At 43.1% G+C, this 6,640-nt stretch overlaps 1 pseudogene; it reads right to left on the bottom strand.

Moving 5' to 3' along the window:
- Positions 1–4,050: 4,050 nt before the first annotated feature.
- LOC102511624 lies at positions 4,051–5,267 on the bottom strand (annotated as a pseudogene).
- Between the last annotated feature and the right edge of the window lie 1,373 nt (positions 5,268–6,640).

Below are 6,640 nucleotides of genomic sequence, written 5' to 3'. Positions count from 1 at the left end.
CATTTTACATACAAGTAAGCCCTCGTCCAAAAGCGTTAAGCTGTTTGACCACGTTGAAATAATTAATAAGTAGTTGGTTTGAGCCTGGAATACAGGTTCACAGTTTCCAAGGTGATGCCTAAAGGTTGTAGGAGAAAAATATTTCTCTAGGTTAGGGTTTCTCAATCTTAGTAATACTGATATTTGTACTTACTACGACTGATAGGTAATTCTTTCTCATGGGAGAGTATCCTGTATTGTAGGATAACTAACTACCCAATAAATGCCAATAGCACCCACACACACACACATACCAGTTATGACAACCAAAAATATCTACAGACATTGCCAAATGTCCCCTGGGTGGCGCCAAAGTTGCCCTCAGTTGAGAACCACTGCTCTAGAGGGTTCCTGCTACTTTGATCTGAGAGCAGATTCTCACTGACAGCAATGACAGTAAGAAGGCATCCTTCTCAATACTGAATAGACTGACTCACAACCACATATGCACAAATGAATCAAGTGTAACTTACATATTAAACCTCAACAAATTCAGGATAAAATACCTATAAGGGTTTTGAAGTAGGTTATCCCAAATAAGAAGGCAAAATATGTTATTCTGAAAGGCTTTTAGGATTCCTGCTGGTGTCCAACAGAATATATGATCCACATAGACAATAAAATGAAGGCAAAGAACACAGAAACACACACCAGCTCCACGGTTATCATGGTCTTCCAAGCTGCTAATCTCCTAGAATTTCTCTGAAAAGACAAACTGTATGGAGAGCTTGTTATCTGCCACTCGTGTTTGAGTCCTTGGGTAGTGATGCAGGGCCTTGGGAAGACTCTGGCAGTCAACAAGGAAAACCGCAAAGCTCCAGGAATCTCTTTCAGCTAATGCGTAGGTGTCTGGTTTCTTAGAACACAGAATAAAGGGTATCGAAATCCTGTAATGAGTCCACGTACGTAGCCACTGACTGCATCCCTCACCATTCTGATTTCAAGAGACCATGGTTAAAGGGTGCTAGTGAATCTCCCAAAACCCATTCAGCATAAAGCAAGCAGAATTTGGCACAATGTAAGCTTTGCTTGAATTGCTCTTATATGTGAATAGAAAGAAAAGAAGTCATAACTAGGTGGAAAAAATGGCCTGGAAGTTTGCTTTGAGATACATTGCCATTCAACGCATAGAGTCACGGGTTTTCAAACAGGAGGACTGGACCATTGTTTTCCCTTGTGCATCTCTACATCCTGTGTTTTCAATTTGATGACTAAATGCCTGGCCAACAGCACACAGACTCCAAGGTGTAGTGGAGGGGAAAGAGGTTCTAGTAATTACTAACTGGGAACTCACAGGCAGCATCCTTCATTTCTGAGTCCCAGTTTACTTAACTGAACATACTTCCTCAGATTGTTTTAGGATTCAATGAAATATTATATAACTCCTCTAACGCAGCATCTGCTATGTGATAAACACTCAATAAATGTTACTTCTTTTTCCCTTTATCACCCTTCAGTAGTCAGGCTGTGGGCTAGTGATCATTCTTCTTATTTTGTAGATCTTTGGCATTTTGCTAAATAAACTCTTCAATTAAAATCCGGGATAGAGTCCCTCACTTAACCTCCGTGAGGGAACAGATCATGTCTGTCTTTTTCTGTTATTTGAATGATAACTTAGTACTTGGCATATATTAGGTGCTCAATAAATCTTTGCTGAAAGAATGATTACGTAAATAAATAAATTGAACAATTAAGTCTTGGTATTGGGAAGGGAAAAATATTGCATTTATTTAGTTCTTGCCCTGTGCTAATCATCTTGATATACATTCTCTAGCCACTAACTTATTAGTTTTCTCAAATTGTAGTCACGTTTTTTGGAAGATGAAACTGTGGCTTAAGTAACTTGGCTAAGGTCACTTGGTTACTAAGTGGGTTTGGCTAAACTTCAAACTCCTTACCCCTAGTACCTTAGAATGTGAACTTACTTGGAAACAGAGTCATTGCAGATGTCATTAGTTAAGATAAGGTCATACTGCAGTATTGTGGGTCCTTAACCCAATGTGACTGGTGCCCTTATAAGAAAACGGGAGATCCACACAGGAGGAAGATGGCCATGTGATGATGGAGGCAGAGGTTGGACTGAGTTATCTACAAGCCAAGGGATGCTGAGGATGGCTGGAAAACAATAGAAGCTTGGAGCATGCAAAACACCAGATTGCTCAAAACTCAGTTCTGAGTATATTGTACCCTTGATTTGTGTCTCGATTTAGCATTTTAAAAAACAAGCCTTTATTCACCTGGATATAATAACAGTGCCTGCCACAACCAACAGACAGACCTGGGGCTCCAATGCCCAGTTACACAGAGCAATCACTGGCATGTCTTCACTGGCATTATAAAATGTGGCCGAGAAGACAGGCTCTCAGAGCAGGAAGTCCACACTGGTGGCAGGAAACTCAGGTGGGGAGCACTTTTATTACCAAGTATCAGTTATTTATGTCAGTTCCCCAGTGAGACTTGTCTGTGAGTCTGGGTGACATGATGGACTCTGGTCTATCTGCTAAATGCAACTGTGCTTAGAATAAATTTTGAGAAGCTACCTAATGCAGAAGCTTTATAATGCTGTAAAATATAGCGGCTAAAATTAAATGCCACTTACTTATTCAGAGATGAATTAATGGACAGCCTGGTCAAATTCAAAGCTTTTTGATGTATAAAACTTCATAAATGGAACTATTCCATCGATAGGCAAAGTATAATGAAACCCTGTCTTGATGTTGTTTTAGGGGGGCATGTTATTCTGAGTGTTTTATTTGCACCTCATATTAACAACCTCTGTGGAGGTAAACAAAGACCACCCAAATGAGAACAAGCACCCCACTTACTGACAGCAAGAAAGGGAGCCACTGACACAATTTGCATTGGGCAGAGACTCAAATCAAAGGCCGGTGGAGGAGTTGAAAAGCTCTATGATAGCAAGAGGGGAAGGTTCAGCCTGAGGGGAGGTTGTGGGAGTGAGTCAGCAGGAGTTGGGCTGATGAGAGGAGGGGCACCCTACATAATTGGCGAGGCGGGGCACATTTGTCTTGCCCTTGTTGGTCCTAAGTTGAGGGGATGGGGGAAAAACAGCAAACTGTCAGTTTAGTCCTGACTACTTGAGGCCAATTGTAAAAGGTGTGGTTTGGCTTCCTGATGAGACCCCCTTCTTGTCTTCAGTCAACTGAACACGAAGCAATGGCCCAGGGCAGAGATAGGCTTTTGGCAGGGAACCCTGGGGCCCCTGTTCGATGTCTGCCAAGGTCCAAGGCCGCATCAACCCAAATGCACTTCCCACTGAACATCCTTGGGCAGCTGTTCCTCCTGCCAGCTGTGAGGTGTGTAGTTTGTCCCAGGAAACCATGGCAGCCTGTTCCTGAAGCCTTCCCCCTGAAGAACAGCCTCAGGGTACTGTTCTCTCTGACCTAGCCCAGCTGCCAGCATAAACCCACTGCTCTTGCTTTGAGGATGTGAACCCATCTGTGACATGGTGTGTGGTAGGATATTTATATGAGTTGAATCCCGGTTACCTAGGGAAACTAGGAAACTTGAGGATCTTCCCTGAACTTGACCTAAGGCATAGAGGTGGACTAAACCAGGCTTTGTCATGCGGAGGTTGGAGTGAGGGACTTGGTAAAGCTGGAAGACCACGGGTCTCACTCCCTAGGGCAGGCTGACTTCCCAGATTCACACATTATGGGAGGGCAGGGCCTCTCCCCTTTAAAATTAAAATAAAAGTATCTGATATGGAAAGGAAGCAAGGATGGGTGGACTCCCAAGATGGGTCTTTTGGAGGCAGATGTGATTCCAACCATGTAAGCAAAACAAAGACCTCAAGTGAGTTGACAAAGCCCTTGCCATCAGAAGGCTGGAAGCTTGCTCTGGTCCCAGGCCAGGTTGTGTCTGCCGGCCCTTGCTACTGGGTGAGGAGACAGCAGCCTGCTTGGGTGCCAAGCTCATGCCAAGGTAAAGTGAGAGCGGCCTCTATCCCCAGCCTGCCAGCTACCATACTTCTCTCAGAGGCAGGCCTTCTGCTGGGCTGATGCCTGAGCCCAAAGTTGAAAAGGATAAAGACTAAAGAGGCTGCCTTGTATCCCAGGAGTCTTCTGAGGGGACCAGGGGCTCAGTCATCAGCCACAACAGAGAGGCTCTGAGCTCTCTCAGTTTGGTCTCTTTCCCCCACTCTTGCTGTCCAAACTGCAACGGGGTGGCCAGGCTGGGCAAGATGTCTGGTCAAGCCTCCGAAGTTACCGTGCATTTTAGAGCAGTGCACAGCTTGCACTTAGGTGAGGAGCTCACAAAGCTGGGCTGGAAGGAGTGCAGCCAGCCACTGCACACCCACAGCATCTCTTCCAGGAGCTGTTTTGTTTTGCTTTGTTTTGTTGGCATCAAGGTTGTCCTGCACAGGCCAAAGCTCCTCTCGGGCCAGGCGAAGCTTGGGCAGCACCGGCCCTGTTTTGTCCTTTCCCTCGTGCTTCTCCGCCTTGGCCTGCAGTCCCCCATGGTCCTCCTATATGGGAAGCCTGCTTCCCACCACCTTTCCACCACCATGTCGAGGCTCTGGAAGACACTGACAAACTTTTTTAAGGCTTCAGTCATGGTCTTCTGGATCTGGTTCACCTTTTCCTGGTTGAGGGTATGTCCATCCACTTCATGGTTATGTCCAGGGTTGTCACCATGTTCAGAAAGTCCTGGTCTTGCAGGCAGAGGGGATTCAAGCGTAAGTCTAAAAACATCTTCACAGCAGATTTGAACGTGATTGGGTGATTCTTGGCAGTCTTCTTCATGTCCTTTTGTAGCCTCTTGGTCTGCTCTTCCAGCTGCTGGAGTTTTCCATGTTTCCTTTTAAGGTCTCTCTCCACCGCTGCCCAATCTTGGAAGGAGTCCAGCTCATGGTCCTGAACATGGCCCCGCTGCTGAGGTCCTTAGCTGCAACTTGATCCTCCTTTATTTTTTTAAGGAGAATTGTTTACATAGAGTAAAAAAAAAATACGATGCCAGGGACAAAGGCAATACAAACATGCATATGAAATACAAACATATGTATAGAACATTATACGTACAAAGAATGCTTGTAGGGGGTTGTACTAATGCAGAAGTAAGAAGCTTGGAGCAAGGAAGAATTCTCCCCTACAGGTTTCAGAGGAAGCATGGCCCTGTCAATGACTTGATTTCAAACTTCTGGCCTTCAGAACTATGCATTGATGAACTTTGGCAGTTTTCTTTTTTCATTTTTTGTTTTATTTATTCATTTTTAATTAATGTATAGTCAGTTATAACATGTCAATTTCTGCTGCACAGCACAATGTCCCAGACATGCATGTACATACATATTTTCGTTTTCATACTCTTTTTCATTAAAGGTTATTACAAGATATTGAATCTAGTTCCCTGCGCTATACAGAAGAAATTCGGGGGTTTTATCTATTGTTATAGATAGTGGCTAACAGTTGCAAATCTCAATCTCCCAAATCTACCCCTTCCCACTCCCTTTCTCTAGGTAACCATAAGATTGTTTACTATGTCTGTGAGTCTGTTTCTGTTTTGCAGATCAGTTCACTAGTGTCCTCTTTTTTTGTTTGTTTTTTAGATTCCACATATGAGTGATATCATATGGCATTTTTCTTTCTCTTTCTGGCTTACTTCATTTAGAATGACAATCTGTAGGTCCATCCATGTTGCTGCAAATAGCATGATTTTATTCTTTTTGATGGCTGAGTAGCATTCCATTGTATAAATATACCCCAACTTCTTCATCCAGTCATCTGTCAATGGACATTTAGGTTGCTTCCATGCCTTGGCTATTGTATATAGTGCTGCTATGAACATTGGGGTGCATGTATCTTTTTGAATTAGAGTTCCCTCCTATCTGATATATGCCCAGGAGTGGGATTGTTGGAACAAACAGGAAGTCTATTTTTAGTTTTTTGAGGAATCTCCATACAATGGTGATGTTGTTGAGAAATCTGAGTTAGTAATTATTTCTAAGGGTCACACCTAAACCAGATCCTGTGATCTTAAGATACAACGAACTTGGAGGGGAATGTTTCTGTGATTACATTATAACATCGGGAGGTGTCTGGCTAGTGTCACTAGTACCAGTAGAATTTTCTAAATTTGCTCAGCTTTTAAGCTACAGCCATCAATTAGAAAAAGATTTTCTTAAAGTGTTGTTCAGGTTTTTCTCAATGATTTATCTGCTTTCAAACAGGGTTCACCCTCCATGTGCACTGTGGATTTAATTGCTTTGTCTATATTTTGCCATTTTTCAGACCTAGGAGTGAAAATATATGTTTCATATATGAAATACTCTCTTGAACTAAGAAAGCAGGAGGGATTAAGAGGACTTCACCTGAGCCCTCCAACAGAGCTCTAAACTCCTCATCTCAGACTCTTGGAGCTTAAGAAGCATTGGATGACTGTGGAAACTACCAAACCTACAAATGAAGCAAACTGTACCAATTTCAAATGTCTCCTGTGTATATTCCATGTTGGAAATGGAGCCCCCTGCCTTTTTTATTGTTAGAGGAGTCTCAGTTTCTTTCTTGTGGTTATCCCCCACTATTGGATATTGATTTATCATTTTCATAAAATTGCAAATGGAAGCCTGTTGCCTGAGACCTGT

The sequence above is a fragment of the Camelus ferus genome, chromosome 13 (assembly GCF_009834535.1).
Source record: "Camelus ferus isolate YT-003-E chromosome 13, BCGSAC_Cfer_1.0, whole genome shotgun sequence".
Classification (NCBI taxonomy): domain Eukaryota; kingdom Metazoa; phylum Chordata; class Mammalia; order Artiodactyla; family Camelidae; genus Camelus; species Camelus ferus.
This window is presented reverse-complemented; position numbering and strand designations above follow the sequence as displayed.